This window comes from Chrysemys picta, chromosome 10 (assembly GCF_011386835.1).
Source record: "Chrysemys picta bellii isolate R12L10 chromosome 10, ASM1138683v2, whole genome shotgun sequence".
NCBI lineage: Eukaryota > Metazoa > Chordata > Testudines > Emydidae > Chrysemys > Chrysemys picta.
The window spans coordinates 55041796-55060069 of NC_088800.1; the positions used below are offsets into that span (position 1 = coordinate 55041796).

Consider the following 18274-nt stretch of genomic DNA (forward strand, 5'->3'; position numbering starts at 1 on the left):
AACAACCTGCAGAGGCCTTTCATCTCCCCAGGGTCAGACGTCACCAATAGGAGAATGTGAGCACCGGAGCACTGGGGGAGCTGGGCTGAGATGGCATCCCAGGGCACAACCACCTGTGTCAAGTCCATTCTGATTCCACGCTCAGCAAAGATGCAGGGAGCTGTGCGGTCAGAAGAGTAGGGTTACCATACGTCCGGATTTTCCCGGACATGTCCGGCTTTTTGGGCTCCAAATCCCCGTCCGGGGGGAAATCCCAAAAAGCCGGACATGTCCGGGAAAATCGGACATGCGGTCGGCGGCTCGGGTGCCGGGGGCTCCGCCGGCGGTGCTCGGGGGGGCCCGGTGCCGGGCCGGGGGCTCGGGGGGCCTGGCCGGTGGTGCCGGTCCGGGGGCTCGGCCGGCGGTGCTCGGGGGGGCCCGGGGCCGGGGGGCTCGGCCGGCGGCTCGGGTGCCGGGTGCCGGCGGTGCTCGGGGGTGCCGGGTGCCGGGCCGGGTGCCGGCGGTGCTCGGGGGGGCCCGGGGCCGGGGGGCTCGGCCGGCGGCTCGGGTGCCGGGTGCCGGCGGTGCTCGGGGGTGCCGGGTGCCGGGCCGGGTGCCGGCGGTGCTCGGGGGGGCCCGGTGCCGGGCCGGGCCGGGGGGCTCGGCCGGCGGCTCGGGTGCCGGGTGCCGGGCCGGGTGCCGGCGGTGCTCGGGGGGGCCCGGGGCCGGGCCAGGCCGGGGGGCTCGGCTGGCGGCTCGGGTGCCGGGTGCCGGCGGTGCTCGGGGGGGCCCGGTGCCGGGCCAGGCCGGGGGGCTCGGCTGGCGGCTCGGGTGCCGGGTGCCGGCGGTGCTCGGGGGGGCCCGGTGCCGGGCCAGGCCGGGGGGCTCAGCTGGCGGCTCGGGTGCCGGCGGTGCTCGGGGGGGCCCGGTGCCGTGCCGTGCCGGGGACTCGGGGGGCCCGGCCGGGGACTCGGGTGCCGGGTCGGGGACTCGGCAGGCGGTGCCGGGCCGGGGGCTCGGGGGACGGGCTGGGGACCTGCGGTGCCGGGGGTGGGCCGCGCCTCCTCCCCCCACACCCCCCTTACCTGCTTCAGGCTTCCCGCGACTCAAATGTTCGCGGGAAGCAGGGGAGGGGGCGGAGACTTTGGGGAGGGGGCGAGGTTGGGGCGGGGGCAGGGGCGGGGCTGGGGGCGGGGTTGGGGCCCCTTTAAAGTGTCCTCCTTTCGGAGGCACTAAATATGGTAACCCTACAGAAGAGGCGCTGGTCAGAATTTGCCAGTGGAACTGTTTTTCCATCAGAAATTGCCAGCTTGTCAAAATCCAAACGTTTCGTGGGAACACGTCGATTTGCACAAACCTTCAGACAGAAAGCAGGCAGGTTTCGCACGGAAAGCCAGCTCGCCCGCCTGCCCACCTGCTTGACAGGCTGATGGGGGGCCTGGGCTTCCAGGCTGCTGAGAGAAGCCCTGGCTCCCAAGATCCCAGGGTCCCCGAAACCCTCTCCTCGCGGGGGTAATGTTCTGGTTATTGCACAGCTCTAGGAGGAGGGGAGGCATCCGATGCCCCACAAGCCACCAATCCTCCCTGCCAAGGTCCCAGTAACTACGATAGCCTGTGAGAACATCCTAACCTTTAGGGCACTTTCCCTGCCAGGTGAAAGGGTGAGAGCTGGACCCCTCCCTGCCACCAGAGTCCAGCACTGCCGAGAAACCCAAGTGTGGACTAAACTAAGCCCCTGGTTAACCCTTTCCCAGAGGAATCCAGAAGCCACTGATAATTGCAGGCTACATGGTGACCTCTCTCTCAGGTCACTCCCCAATCCTGGAATAGGGGTCGGTGAGTCCTGGACAAATGCCATTCAGCTGGGAACATGCTCCCCCTTCTAGTGCCGAGGACTACATGAGATGGGTGTAGTGGGCACTCCCGATAAAGGGGACAGTGTGACAGCTGCCTTTCAAATAGGCCCCAGGCATGGGGGGGCCACAGCACCCAATTCCTCTGCCCCCCCAACTTTCTTCACTGCTTTAACGTACAATCACAACCTGCTCCGCGGACACCTCTGACTCCTGAAAGCCCTAACGCTCCAGGGGAGCAGGCCATGCCCTGCCCTGCCCTGGCTGCCCCAGGTGTTACCTCGGAGGGAATCGTTCCAGATTCCAATGGGTGGCAGGTCCAGGGAAGAGCCTTATCTGGGGGGAGGCTGTACCAGACCCGCCCGACCCAGGCAGGCTCCCAGGTACTCTCTGCTCGGGGCTGATAAGGCTCCTTAGCAGTTTCTCTCCAAACAAATTCCAGTTCAAGACACCTGAGAGCTCCACAGCAGGGCAGCATCCCCAGAGCGCAGCAGGGCGGGGGTTAGGGGGAGCAGTCGGTAGCAGCACCTGCCCCTCGTACGGCAGGAGCGAGAAGTGCCAGCCTCTCTGCACAGAGGAGCAGCGTTCAGCCTGAGCCAGACGTGCTGCGGTGATGGGTAAGAGCGGGCTCAGAGAGCCAGAGGGTCTGTGGGGCAGCGCTGGGCCCTTCTGCTCCGCACTAGGGCCGGGTGGGCGTGTTCAGCTGGGATTGGAACCCACCAGCACTTGTGGGTGTGAATGTGGGGCTGGAACGCAATGTGGGGCACTCCCACCTTGCCCGGGGGCGACTTGGGGGAAGGGCAGAGAGACACCTGGGCTGACACCCCAGCTCCAGGGAGACAGTCACCCCGGCCCAGCCGGGTTAAATTGCCCAGCTGTGTGACAGCCCCCCCATCCCCGAGGGGTTCCCCCCCCCCGGTATGTCACAGCAGGGTAATGTGCGTACTGAACGGCAGGGGTTGCCAGAGACTGGCTGGGAGAGCCCTTTGGGGATGGAGGAAGCAGCACTAAGGTACATGCCAACCTCCCTACAGAGGAGGGGCCGTGCCCCACAGGTGTGGGGCAGGGAGCTGGGACACTGCGCGGTGGGTCATTGTCTGGCCCAGGCCCTTCCTAGCTGGAGGCCGAGGCCGAGGCATTTCCTTCAGGTCACCTTCCGCTGCAGCTTGGCCACGGGCCCCCATAGCCACTAGTCCAGCCAGGGATCCCAAGTGGGGATTGTCACGGCTGGCTCCTCCCTGCCGCCAGCAGCTCTTCACTGCCAGGGAATTCCTGAAATCCTGTGTGCCCCTCCCCCACCCACCTCCTGGGGCTGTGAGTGCCCCCCCCCGGACAGCCCCTCCCCCGAGCTCTGAGTGCCCCTGGCCAGTCCCTCCCCTCAGCCCCCCCCCACTTCCTGGGGCTCTGAGTGCCCTCAGCCAGTCCCCCTCCCACACCCCGGGGCTGAGTGACCTTGGCCAACCCCCATCCCTTCAGGAGAAACTCCCAGTACCCACCCAGCCCCCACACCTCAGGGTTCCCCTCCCTGCGGCTCTGTGGCCATACCCCACCAGGGCCGGCTTTAGGCCAATTCAACCAATTCCCCTGAATCGGGCCCCGGGCCCAAGCCCCGGTACGGTGTACCGGCAAGAGCCGGTGCGCTGTACCAGGGTGGCCCGGCTTCCCCAGGGGGCAATTTAAAGCACCTAGGGCTCCCAGCAGGGGCCGGAGCCCCAGGCCCTTTAAATTGCTACCAGACCCCCACTGCTGGAGCCCTGGGGTAGGGCTGCGGGGCTCTGGGGGCTATTTAAAAAGTCCGGGGCTCCCGCTGCCTCTACCGCCCCGGCCCTTTAAATAGCCACTGGAGCCACGCTGCTTCCCCAGGGCTCCCGCGGCTATTTAAAGGGCCGGGGCAGTAGAAGCAGGGGAGCCCTGGGCCCTTTAAATAGCCCCCAGAGCCCTGGGATAGCGGGGGACTCGGGGGCTATTTAAAGGGCCGGGGCTACAGCTGCCTCTGCTGCACCCCGTCCCCGCACCAGCCCCGCACCCCCTGCCCGCAGCCAGCCCCATCTCCAGCCAACCCTGCACCCCCTGTCCGCAGCCAGCCCCTGCTGCACCCCTGCCCTACCTCCAGCCCCGCCCCCCCTGTTCTGCCCGCACCAGCCCTGCCCCCCTGCCCTGCCTGCAGCCAGCCCTGCACCCCCTGCCCACAGCCAGCCTCTGCCGCACCCCCTGCCCTGTCTCCAGACAACCCCTGCCGCACCCCCCTGCGGCCCTGCCCAAAGCCAGCCAGCCCCACACACCCCTGTCTCCAGCCAGCCCCGCACCCCTTGCCCTGCCTGCAGCCAGACCCTACATCCAGTGAGCCCCTGCCCTGCCTCCAGCCAGCCCCATGTCCATTGGTGCCCTGCAGTTCCCAGGGCAGTAACCCTGCACACCTGCTTCAATGGGGGGGGCAGGGAGCAGCTGGGACCCACACATGTGCACACCACTAGGGTGACCAGACAGCAAGTGTGAAAAATCGGGACAGGGGGTGGGGGATAAATAGGATCCTATAAGAAAAAGACCCAAAAATCGGGACTGTTCCTATAAAATCAGGACATCTGGTCACCCTAGCACACCCTCAGGGAGTGGCGGGGACCCACGCACGTGAAACGGAGCTCATTAATAACCGATCAACAGCATATATGAAGCAATGTACATAATATATAATTTTATTATTTATATAGTTATGGAAAGTAAATAATACATGGAAGAAATGAAAGGCTTTTTTTTCCATTATTTTTTTTGTTAGTCATCCCTGCCGGGGCCCCGCCAAAAATGTTCGAATTGGGCCCCGCCCTTCCTAAAGCCGGCCCTGCTTGGGGGAGCATCCTGGAACTCCCATATTCCTCATTTTTATATAATCGTGATCTTACCTTACAAGGCATGCTTTATATGTATCAGGGGAAAGGTTATGATCTGCTGAAAGTAATTTCTCTATCCATATATAATTAATGCATATGAAGTTATGAGAATTGTGTTGTATGGTGGTCACTAAAACATGCTGTAAGTTGGGGAATCAGCCAGACAGCAAGGAAAGTAGCCAACACCCGAGTGTGGTGTCAATCAACCCATCAACAACCATTGTCCAGCAAGGGAGCTACAATGCAATGACTCACCTGCATGAGGCCACACCAGGGGAATTGCTTAACCTTGCCAGGAGACTCAGCAATGCACCCAGACATGCCTGGACTTGTGTTTTCCAAGCACATGGATTGAGGGTATAAAAACAAACACAGTGGCCACATGCTTGGCCTTTTCTCCTGCCCCCACCTATGCTGCATGCAACAAAGACACTGAGAAGAAGACTGAAGACTACAACAGAGGAGATTCACCCAGATTTAAGGGACAAATCTTTATATTAAGGACTGTAATATCCAGTGGGGTGAGAAAAACTGCTTAATCTAGATATTGCCCAGTCTAATAGGATTGGGCGTTTAGACTGCGTGCTTATATTTTATTTCTTTTGGTAACTAACTCTGACTTTTTGCCTATCACTTAATATCAATTAAAATCTATATTTTGCAATCAATACACTTCTTTAATTGTTTATCTTTACCAGTGAGTTTGCCTGAAATGTGTGGTAAATCTGCTCAGGTTTTGCAAAGGCTGGTGTATATCCACTTTCCATTGATGAAGTGGTGAACCAATTAATAAATCTGCATTGCTCGTCTTGAGCAGTGCAAAATGGTATACTTCTGAGGTACAGTGCTGTGGGGATTTGGCTCTGGTGCCTTTCTCTGTGTGACTCATGAGTGGCTCTGGGAGCATCCATGCAATATAGCAGGGTGTGGAGCTCCAGATGCTGTTGTGCTGTGTGATCACAGCACCTGGAGGCATTTGCTGCTGGTCACTATCAAGGCATTGTGAGAGACAGCCCAGGCTGGAGAGAGTTCAGGGGGCACAGCGGTCCCACAGTCCAAGGCTGCACCCCAGGGATCCCATCACACAGGGATGGCAGGAAATAGTCTGGCTGTGGACATATTGTGTGTCCATTTTTGGACAAGATTTTATGCAACTACATCACTACTGAACCCAAGGAGGTTGTGGACCCTATGTTCCAACAACCCCTCAATCCCCCAAGGATGAGCAGCAAGTCATTGGAGGAGCAACACAATGAAGTGAAGAGATCTCTCTGGAAATCCAGGATCTCTTCAGGTCAAGATCTTCAGGGCAGCCCTGTAGGCTGCAAGGCCAATTCCCAGTCAGAAACTCAGTCTGGGACTGTGGATCCTATAGAGGGAACCTCAGCAAGTAAGTGTCTATCTTCATTGTATATTACTGTACTATACTGCTGTGCTACTTTTTGTTCTGTCCCACAGCCACAGGCATTTGTCACAGATATGAAGTAGGAGCCTGAGTCTCCAGCCCTCACCTTCCTCCCTCAGCTCACTCGCACACACACACACCCTCCCTCCCACATATACATTTTCATAGTGGTGGCTCCTCGTGCTGGGCAGTTGGCTTCTGTCTCATCCTAGAGTCCTGATCATCAGATGTTTTCAAGCCCATGCCACGGATGGCACATACCCATCTACCTATTTTTCTTTCCCTTCCTGCCCGTCTGCCCAGTGAACCACCCCCTACCCCACTCCCCAACTCTGTTTGCTCAAAATGGCAGCCAGCAGCATCGTGCAGCCACAACCTCTACCCCACCTCCCCTCCTCTCCCACAGCATAGTTTAATAATGAAAACATGATAATGAAAAATTCTGGGAAATTCAACTGTTTATTGAGACAGTGGTTACAGGAAAAGAAGTTCATTTAGTATTCTCGGTTTACGTGAAGTAGACATGGGCATTGCATAGTCATACAGGTACTAAGACTACAACTCTCAGCGATAGCAACGCTCTTAACAGCTTTTCACAGACGTGCAAAAAGAAAAACTGGAAACAGTGAATGCTTCAGTCAATAAGTGCAAAACCCTCTCCATTTTCACCATGTCTGCAGGGGAGATAAAGCAAAATCTGAGACTGAGAAATTGCTGGTTATGAGGGTGTGACGAACTGGGACTGTTCTTAATGTGGTCTTTGATTGCTGAGTGGGGAGTGCTGGCTGGGAAGGCAGGGGCGTGTGGCTAGGACCGTCTGCACTGGGGGATGGGAGACTGGCCTTGAGGGAGAATACCTGAGCATGTAACATGAGAACCCAGGAAGGGGTTAGAGGCCAGGTGACACTTTGGCCCAGGAAACTGAACAAAGGCTGGGGAGAGAGTTTTCAGGAACTGGCTGGTAATGGAGGGAGCCCAGCCGGGGCTCTGCCTCCCCCAGTGGGGCTGTGGTGCCCCTGGGACCCCAAGATGGACCTAACTGGCGGGGGAGGTCCTGTTGTCTGTGCCTGCAAGACTTGTCTTGGACTGTGTTCCTGTCTTCTAAATAAACCTTCTGCTTTACTGGCTGGCTGAGAGTCATGGTGAATTGCAGGAAGCCGGGGGTGCAGGGTCTTGTGTCCCCCCACACTCCGTGACAGAGGGATAGCTGCATGAACATTCTTCCCAGTATAACTCGCAGTTTCCTTCCACTCCTGCAGCACTTCTGGAAGGGGGCGGACTGTAATGGGGTGTACAGACAGAGGGGAGGAAAGTCTCTCCTGGTTACAAGCAAGCAGCTTGATCACAACCTATTATGATATGGGGGACTGCAGGTTGGTACACTCCCGCTGCAGCTCTGGAGCTAATTCAACACATATTTTAAAAAAGATCACCTTTGTCATCCTGAAATTCTCTTGTCACTGTTGGTCATCCTAGGTCTGCAGAGCAGTCCTTTCCCACCAATCAATGCTGTTTTCCCAAGCCCAGAAACAGCACTGTACCATGTGAAACTGCCCCAGGAACTGCTCTTGTAGTAGCAGTTGCTTGGTATTACCCCCTTCATCATCCTTGTCCTACTTCCTCTGCCACTACTGAAGCTGTTGCTGCTGCTGCTGGAGGATCTGCTGCTGCTACCACATCATCTGCTTGGTGGTGTGGTGGGTGAAGTCCAAAACTTAAGCCACCTGACTTTGAGACCTGAAATACACCCCAAGCAGCCTCTGTGTATTTTTGGTTGCCAGCATAGTGGTGTGAAACATTGTTGGGTCCATGCTGGCAATTAGAAAATGGTGCTAGCATGCCCAGAAAGAGGAAGCATGGGACGGAGAGAGTGGAATCATGGGATTTTTTAAATTTGACCCTAAATCCCATAATTACACTGGCTTCTGCCTTGCTTCCTCTATATGCATCCCCCAATGTGCAGTGAGAAAAATCCCAGTATGCACACAGCTCAGCAACAAAGCAAAGGATCAAGGGATATCCTCTAAGACTCATGCCACATGCTTAGCATGCAGCAGATCCCCGCCGTGTGCACACCGTAATGTGAACTGAAGAATACCTGTTCTGTAGGCATGCTATTAGTGTTACTTGCTTATTGTGTGTTACCTAAAGCTTGTCAAATAGCTGCAGATTAAATCCCCTGTGCAGGCAAACCCTAAAATAGAAACAGAACTGTTCTATCCAGCAAATGGGAAATTTCTCTGAGATCTCTTTGGTAGAAAGAAAGGGTTGGGAAGCAGTGGTGACATAAGAACAGCCATACTGGGTCTTCCAACAGCGGCCAATGCCAGGTGCTTCAGAGGGAATGAACAGAACAGGTACTCATCAAAAGATCCATCCCCTGTTGCCCATTCCCAGCTTCTGGCAAACAAAGGCTAGGGACACCATCCCTAATAGCCACTGATGGGCCCATCTTCCATGAACTTATCTAGTTCTTTCTTGAACCTGTTATAGACTTGGTCTTCAAAGAGTTCCATAGATTGACTGTGTGTCATGTGAAGAAATACTTCCTTTTGTTTGTTTTAAACCTGCTGCCTCTTAATTTCATTTGGTGAGCTTTAGTTCTTGTGTTATGAGAAGACGTAAATAACCCTTCCTTATTTACTTTCTCCACACCAGTCATCATTCTATAGATCAGTGTTTCCCAAACTTGGGATGCCGCTTGTGTAGGGAAAGCCCCTGGCGGGCTGGGCCAATTTGTTTACCTGTCGTGTCCGCACGTCCGGCCGATCGCAGCTCCCACTGGTCGCAGTTTGCCGCTCCAGGCCAATGGGAGCTGCTGGAAGCGGCACGGGCCGAGGGATGTACTGGCCGCCGCTTCCTGCCACCCCCATTGGCCTGGAGCAGCGAACCGCGGCCAGTGGGAGCCGCAATCGGACAGACCTGCGGACGCGACAGGGAAACAAACCGGCCCGCCAGGGGCTTTCCCTACACAAGTGGAATCCCAAGTTTGGGAAACACTGCTATAGATGACCAGATGATTAATCCAAAGTGGCCTGGGGGGCTGGAAATATGGTCAGAAGATTACAAAACAGGAGTGAATTTGGGGGGAAATGTAAAATTTTAATGGTGAATCAGAAAAACATATCAGTGGGAGATGAAATGTGCGGAAGCAGCAAGAGGCGAAAGAGACCTAGAGTTGGGAATGGGCCGCAAACTTGCTATATTTGTGTTGAGATACAGGAACACCATATGCAAAAGGCATACAGCATGAAGGGGAAACCAGCTACTCCTTTCTCCGTGTTCCCTTCTGGAATTTTGGGATTTGATGGGAGATTCAAGTGAGGATCACTGCTGGGACAGCTTTTCTTCTTCTTCCTGAAAAGGTGTGAATCTGTGTGTGTGTGTGTGTGTGTGTGTGTGTGTGTGTGTGTGTGTGTGTGTGTGTGTGTGGGTGTGTGTGGGTGTGTGTGGGTGTGTGTGGGTGGGTGCCTGGTGCAGGCAGGCAGGTTAGTTGGTGCACTTATGAGTGGAGAGTGTGGGGAGAGAAGGAACTCTCCATACAGTACAGTACCAAGGCTGTGTTTACGAAGTTTCTTTTGATGGCATAGGAGGTGGGTGATGATCTGAATGTAACATTGTGGTCCTTAGCATTCCTATGCCAGATTATTTGTGGTGGTGTGGAGAGGGTAGTCTGGAGGAAGTGGATGTAGTACATGTCACCAGAAGAACCAGTGAGCAAGCTGACGTGTTAATGAAGTCAGCTAGCAGTGAAGCAAGGAAGGAGGTCTCAGGAAGTGTGGGCTCATCTGACACTGTTATCTCCCCTAAGCTGTCTGAAAGCACCAGAATGGGGGTGACAGATCCTTTATTTCCCCTGTCCTCCCCAACTCTTTTTGTTTTGGTTAGCAGCAACAGGAATGAGAATTTGTCATTCCCTGTCCTGCTGCAGGGAGGTCCCATCCCTCCATCCTCAGCAGGAAGGTAGAGGTATCTGCCTACAGCTAGGAGGGGTCAGTAAAATGGGGTAAAGTGCTGGAGCAGGGTTAGAGGGTTGAATGTATTGACTATAATGTTCCCTCTGACAAGAAATGTTGCCCCAAACAGTCTAACAGCAGTAGTCTTTCCATAGTCAAGGTTGAATCCTGATTTTTAAACCCTCTTCACCACACCTTCCCCCTCAAAAAAACGGAATCCCATTGAAATGTCACACACCATATCTCATAGAATATTAGGGTTGGAAGAGAGCTCAGGAGGTCATCTAGTCTAATCCCCTGCTCAAAGCAGGACCAACACTAACTAAATCATCCCAGCCCAGGCTCTCAAGCTGGCCTTAAAAACCTCTAAAGATGGAGATTCCACCACTCCCTAGGTAATCCATTCCAGTGCTTCACCGCCCTCCTAGTGAAATAGTGTTTCCTAATATCCAACCTAGACCTCCCCCACTGCAACTTGAGGCCATTGCTTCTTGTTCTGTCATCTACCACCACTGAAAACAGCCTACTTCCATACTCTTTGGAACCCCACTTCAGGTAGTTGAAGGCTGCTATCAAATTCCCTCTCACTCTTCTCCAGACTAAATAACCCCAGTTCCCTCAGCCTCTCCTTGTAAGACATGTGCCCCAGCCCCCTAATTATTTCCGTTGCCCTCCGCTGCACTCTCTCCAATTTGTCCACATATCTTCTGTAGTGGGGGGACCAAAATTGTACGCAATACTCCAGGTGTGACCTCACCAGTGCTGAATAGAGGGGAATAATCACTTCCCTTGATCTACTGACAATGCTCCTACTGATACAGCCCAATATGCCATTGGTCTTCTTGGCAACGAGGGCACACTGCTGACTCATATCCAGCTTCTCATCCTCTAATCCCCAGGTCATTTTCTGCAGAACTGCTGCTTAGCCAGTCGGTCCCCAGCCTGTAGCAGTGCATGGGATTCTTCCTTCCTAAGTGCAGGACTCTGCACTTGTCCTTGTTGAACCTCATCAGATTTATTTTGCCCAATCCTCCAATTTGTCTTGGTCACTCTGGACCCTGTCCCTACCCTCCAGCATATTTACCTCTCCCCCATCTTAGTGTCATCTGCGAACTTGCTGAGGGTGCAATCTCATTAGTAAAGATGTTGAACAAAACCAACCCCTGGGGCACTTCACTTGATATTGGCTGCCAACTAGATATTGAGCCGTTGATCACTACCCATTGAGCCCGATAACCTAGCCAGCTTTCTATCCACCTTATAGTCCATTCATCCAATCCATACTTTTTTTTAAACTTGCAGGCAAGAATACTGTGGGAGACTGTAGAAGAGCGGACTCACCACTGAGGCGCCTCCTGCTGGTAGTCTCAGGAATTAGCTCTTCCAGCATCTTGGAGTGCCCCCTGCAGGCCAGTGATCCGCCTGTCCTCTGGCCCCCGTGTCCCTCCCGGACCCCGGTGCCCTTGTATCTGGGGTGCTGCCCCCTAGTAGTACACCCCTCAGTACTAGGTCTCCCCTCCCTGGGGAACCCCCACCCACTATCCCTACCTCACCTCAGAGTAAGGCCACTGCCAGTCACCAACTAGCTCCTGCTCCCTGGGGTAGACTGCAGTATAGGCCACTCATCACAGGCAAGGTTGGGTTTGGACCTGCTGCCTTGGCCTACCCCTGGGCTGCTCTCTGCAACCCCCAGTACCCCTTGACCTCTTATCAGGCTGCAGCCTGGGGCTCCCCAGCCTGTCCCCAGCCCTGCTCCACTCAGGTACTCTATCTCTACCTCCCTACAGCCAGGCCCTTCTCTCTCTGAGTGCAGAGAGAGACTCTTTGGCCTCTGGCTCCCAGCCTTTTTATACAGGCCAGCTGTGGCCTGGTTGGGGTGTGGCCCAGCTGCGGCCACTTCCCCAATCAGCCCAGCTTTTAGAGCCGCAGCCCTCTGCAGGGCTGCTTTCAAGCCCTGCCAGGCAGGAATGGGTGTCCACCCCGCTACAGAGACCATATAAAAAACTTTGTTAAAGTCAAAATATATCACATTGACCGCTTTCCACATATCCAGAGAGCCAGTTATCTCATCATAGAAGGCAATCAGGTTGGTCAGGCATGACTTGCCTTGGTGAATCCATGTGGACTGTTCCTGATCACCTTCCTCTCCTCCAAGTGCTTCAAAATGGATTTCTTGAGGACCTGCTCCATGATTTTGTTGGGGACTGAAGTGAGGCTGACCAGTCAATAGTTCCCCGGGTTCTCTTTCTTCCCTTTTTAAAATATGGGCACTATATTTGCCTTTTTCCAATCGTCCGGGACCTCCCCCGATCGCCACAAATTTTCAAAGATAATGGCCAATGGCTCTGCAATCACATCAGCCAACTCCCTCAGCACTGTTGGATGCATTAGATCTGGACCCATGGATTTGTGATTTCATCCCAGAGCAGAGTTTACTGGGAAGTTTGGTAAAAGTCAGAAATGGCGTTTCAAATAGTGGAGGTTCTTACAACGTCCCTGTTCACCCTGCAACAACCACCTGGCTTTCTTGGGCTCATCCGAACTCCAGCCCTCCAACTGGTGTTGTTTAGAAGTCCTTTGAGGGAAAGGGGCCTTGAGCTGTGTTTCTGGGATGCATGCGATGGATTGCAGCATTACAACACTATAGGGAACTGGATGTACATGTCTACAGCCTGACACCTACTGGCTTTGCTGAGCGGGGGGATACGTGTGGGGTTTGTGGATCTGTTGGGGGGAAATGCTACAGCACCTGAAGAGTAAACAAGCCAGTGGGCTGAGCCATCTGACCCCTGGGCAGATGTCTCATCATGGAAAGATGTATCCTTGTCAGAATTTTACCTCTTTTTTTTAAACTGAAGCCTCCAATCTCTCCTGTGCTCTCCCCTCTGAGAATCCCTATGGCTAATTTCTGATTTTTATGTCAGAAAAAAAGCACTGAATTATGTGAAATTCTCTAGAATTTCTCCCTAGACAGCCCCACAGGGAAATGGAACTTTCCACCTGTCTCTCTCAATAGCATGTTCTGGCTGCTCAGGCAGTGGCTGAATCAGAGCAGGAGGGAGCTGGGGTGGAATGTTTCTCTTGCTTTAAAGCAATTGAATTAATGCAAGCACCAATTTCTCCCTTTGATCCCAAACAGAAAGTGGCCTACCCTCCTTTCCTTGTATTGATTGTATAATTGGGGCATAGAAACGGGATAATTACAGGTGGAATATGCAATGGAAAACTTGATACAAGTGACAAGCAGGCCTGTTTGAATGTAACTCAGGAATAAAAAAGTACACCAAGTAGACACTACAGTGGTGGGGACACATAAGTTCCTGGATCAATAAGAGGAGGTTTTCTTGGGGCTGGAGGTGCATAATTAATTGCTGGAGTGGGGGAAAGGCTGAGGTGGGATGCAGAATTAATTAAGTAGAATATGAGTTTGGGGAGAAGCTGTGAATTCTCTGTGCCAACAGGCAGTGTTTTAGACAAACCTTATATGATTTGATCTCAGCTGGGTCTTGTTGCGAGAGCTCCTATAACAGGGGCCAAAATCCCCTTGTTCGATACCAGTGATACTCAGACTGTGGCTCACGAATGGAAAGTGGTTCTTTAATGTGTCTCCTTTGGCTCTTTGTACCACATGATATTTAAAACACTGTGTGATTTAATTACAGTAGAACCTCAGCATTATGAACACCAGAGTTACAAACTGACCGGTCAACCACACACCTCATTTGGAACCAGAAGTATGCAATCTGGCAGCAGAGATGAAATAAAAAAGCAAATACTGTACAGCACAGTATTGTGTTAATGTAAACTACTAACAAATAAAGGTAAAATCTAAAAAAGAGTTGACAAAGTAGGGAAACTGTTTCGGTGCTTGTTTCATTTAAATTAAGATGGTTAAAATAATCATTTTTCTTCTGCATAGTAAAGTTTCAAAGCTGTAGTAAGTCAATATTCAGTTATAAACTTTTGAAAGAACCACCATAACATTTTGTTCAAAGTTACAAACATTTCAGCGCTACAAACAACCTCCATTCCCAAGGTATTAGTCCCTCTGAGGTTCTAGAGTATTAACCAATCAGAATGCTTTTACTGTTATTAATCAATTATGTTATCAACTTGTACTGTTATTAACTTATTTGCTACAAAGAGTCCTGTGGCACCTTATAGACTAACAAATGTATTGGAGCATAAGCTTTCATGGGTGAATACCCACTTCGTCAGACGCATATAATGGAAATTTCCAGAGACAGGTATAAATATGCAGGCAAGAATCTGGAAATTCCATTACATGCGTCTGATGAAGTGGGTATTCACCCACGAAAGCTTATGCTCCAATACATCTGTTAGTTTATAAGGTGCCACAGGACTCTTTGTTGCTTTTTACAGATCCAGATTAACACGGCTACCCCTCTGAAACTTACTTGCTGTGAATATAATATATAAACTAAATATTTCCCCGAGCATGCTGTTTTTAAATATGAATATTATACTAAATGAAACAATGAAGTCACACTACTGAGGTCTGAGTATCACTGTTCTATACATTTGGGAGAATGGGCAGCTCTGAAATTGTTGCACACGCTGCGGGTGGGCAGGAGGAATCCAAACATCAAAAGATAGACCAAAAACATGATCTAAATTTTTTTTAAATCTCTTGATTTTTTGGGGTCTGACTCATGATTTTGAACTTTTGAGATTGGCAATTCTGTGGTTACTCCCTCCACCCTGCTATGTTGGGCTCACTGCACAGCCAGTGTTGCCTATTCATTGAATGAAATAGTGGCCTCTGGTGACTAACAGGGTATCTGCTGGCACTTGAAAAATTTTGACTGTAGCTGATCATGTCACTAAGCTACATTTAGAAATGCCCCAAAATAGGAGCGCTCGGGATAATATCACAGGTACTGGAATCATAGGACTGGAAGGAACCTCGAGAGGTCATCAAATCCAGTCCCCTGCACTCATGGCAGGACTACGTATTATTTAGACCATTCCTGACAGGTGTTAGTCTAACCTGCTCTTAAAAATCCCCAATGATGGGGATTCCACAACCTCCCTAGGCAATTTATTCCAGTGCTTAACCACTCTGACAGTTAGGAAGTTTCTCCTAATGTCCAACCCCTCGTTGCTGCAATTTAAGCCCATTGCTTCCTGTTCTATCCTCAGAGGTTAAGAAGAACAATTCTTCTCCCCCCGCCTTGTAACAACCTTTTATGTATTTGAAAATTGTTATCACGTCCCCTCTCAATCTTTTCTTTTCCAGACTAAACAAACCCAATTTTTTCAATCTTCCCTCATAGGTCATGTTTTCTAGACCTTTAATAGCTGTTTGTTGCTCCTCTCTGGGCTTTCTCCAATTTGTCCACATCTTTCCTGAAATGTGGCGCCCAGAACTGGACACAATACTCCAGTTGAGGGCTAATCAGCCTGGAGGAGAGCGGAAGAATTACTTCTCGTGTCTTGCTTACAACAGTCCTGATAATACATCCCAGAATGATGTTCGCTTTTTTGCAACAGTGTTGCACTGTTGACTCATATTTACCTTGTGGTCCACTATGACCCCCCAGATCCCTTTCTGCAGTACTCCTTCCTAGGCAGTCATTTCCCATTTACTGAAGTATTACCTTAAATCTCATTTGTCTCTACCATTGCTTCACTGGAGAGCTTTACCTAGAATTCTCCCCAGCTTCCTAAGACAGATTTAAAGAACAGAACCTATATTTAACAAATTACAACAGAAAAGATCCAGATGAGAAAGCAGTTTCGGCACTCATCCAGATCTGGTCTTGAGAGGTGGGCTTTATTTGGTGGTTTCATCTAGATTATCAAATCCCAAAGGTGTAACCTTCTTTTCAGTTAGTTCAGGATTTATTCACAACAGCATTTGCTCCTGTCACTAAAATTGTGATGGGAGTGCTGTTGCTATCAGGGTCACACAGTAATTCAGTTGGGTTTGGAATGAGCTGAAGATGCTGCCATTTCTTTTGTGCTTAGTATCTTGATCCCTGTAGGATCTTAGAGTACACATCTTATGTCCACTAACAACAGCTGGTGATGTCAATATTTTTCCTCATTCATTTTTTTCAGAATTGATCTCCTGGTTTTCTTAAGCTTGGACGAGCTTTGTACTGCATTCTAAACATCCCTCTGGTTTTGGGTCTGGTTCTATCTTGTGTTATCTCTGCCATTTTAGATATGTACAAGTGGCATATTATTGCCCTTTGATGAAGTCCGTGGGTGTGTGGAGATCCCTAAATTTTCTACAGGAGGCATAACACATTTCCAGGCACATCTGACTTTCCCAAGAGCTATTTCCCTTCCGTGCACATGAAATGTCCCCCCAATATATAGGAGACACAAGGTGGTTGAAGTAATACTTTTTAGTGGAACAACTTCTGTTGGTGAAAGAGACACGCTTTCATGCTTCACAGACCTCTTCCTCAGGTCTGAGAACCTCCCAATATATAGACAGGAGTTGGGTTTAAAATCATGGAGAGTTCTTTATAGCAAATAATAAGTGAAGCTATGACAAAATCTTGCTCTTGCTCATTTCTCCTCCTCTAAACAGGATTTCCTACTCCCAAAACTGAGAAGATCTCCCACATGGAATAAGAGAACAAATAAAGCCATGGCTTTACAGGGCTATGAGGAAGGGTCATTCCTGAGTGGTACCTAAAAATTAAGTGCTGAAAGTTAGAAAATGCCAGATATAAAGTTGCCCATGCAATTTTAATTTGGTCTCCTTCTGTGTATGCATTATGACGGAGTCTTTCATTTCATGATAACATGCTTTTTCTTCAGGACCCCTGCCTCATGCAGTGCACAGAATGGACTCACAAAGAAGCAGAATTAAATCTGGAATTTTCTAACTTTGGAGTGCTTGAATTTACAACCTCATTTTTAACATAGTTTTTATATGTAGTATGATTTGAGCACTGTATTTACTCTAGGTTTTTTGTTTTCTGATATAAAATGGATATTGTATATTGCAGGCTTTTACAGCTGTATTTGCTACTTGTTGGGGGAACTTGAAATAGGAAAACAATACCATTATATTATTAGTTTATTCTATTTTCCCAAGTCTTTGTCCACATTGCTCGTAGCCTTATGTTGGTGGGGAGAAGGGAGAAAACAAGGAGACATTCCTGAGCTTTTCATCATGTCTTTTTGCAAAGACAAGAATGTCATCATTGTATTTCAGCACATTATTCAGAGGACTCATTATTTGTCTCCAAATATCTTGCAATGTTTCTGCAGCCAACAGTATTCCAAATGACAATTTTTGATAGATCCAGAGGTCAATGTGAGTAGAACATGTGGTGATGTAGCTGGGGTGTAGTTCTCAGATGGTAACTCTTAACATTGTTATGTCTTGAGAAGAATGCAGCTCTATTATAGTCATAGAATATCAGAGTTAGAAGGGACCTCAGAAGGTCATCTAGTCCAACCCCTTGCTCAAAGCAGGACCAATCCCCAGACAGATTTTTACCCCAGTTCCCTAAATGGCCCCCTCAAGGATTGAACTCACAACCCTGGGTTTAGCAGGCCAATGCTCAAACCACTGAGCTATTCCCCAGAGTTGGTCTAATATGGCATTCTCATTGAATTGCAACATTCGACCAATGCATGGCATACTGTAGCTTTGGTTTGTCTTCTGGGGATTACTTCTTTTGGAGATATTAATGGGAAAGGTCTTTCTCTTTCTGACCTTCCCAGTTATCTTAATTTCTTCTCAGTTACATTTTCTGACATGAAAGAGAATGCTCAGGTATTCTTGATTTAGAGATCTGATATATCTCTATGTAAATGAACCTGGAAATCCTTTGTTTTACCAAAGCCATAAAATAGAGTCTTGTCCTCTAATAGTCTACAAATGTTGTATTTTATTGTTATCAGAATTTTGCCCAATTGTATTTACAACATTTTTTATTTTAGTGTATAAGCAAATAAATATACATGTGATCCTTGAATGACACAGAACTCATCGATTCTGTGGCCAGTGCATCCCTTTGTCACTGTTTTGTTGAATGAACCCATCAAACGTAGCGGTTTACTAATTTCCATACGATAAAATCATTCTCTTTGTTGGCACTAATTTAGTCTTGTTCAGAGCAGAGAGCTGTTATGCTTTCGCATATTATTTAACATTAAAAGAACAACAAATGAGCCTGTGGTTGCATCTAGACACATCCCTTGTTC

General features: G+C 50.4%; 1 long non-coding RNA gene across 1 annotated transcript; it reads left to right on the forward strand.

Annotated features, from left to right (window-relative positions):
- The first annotated feature begins 1214 nt into the window (after window positions 1–1214).
- LOC135973799 (uncharacterized) lies at window positions 1215–5382 on the forward strand. The gene is made up of 2 exons (XR_010590821.1): window positions 1215–2449; window positions 4606–5382. It is a non-coding gene; the product is annotated as an uncharacterized LOC135973799 (long non-coding RNA).
- Window positions 5383–18274: the final 12892 nt, after the last annotated feature.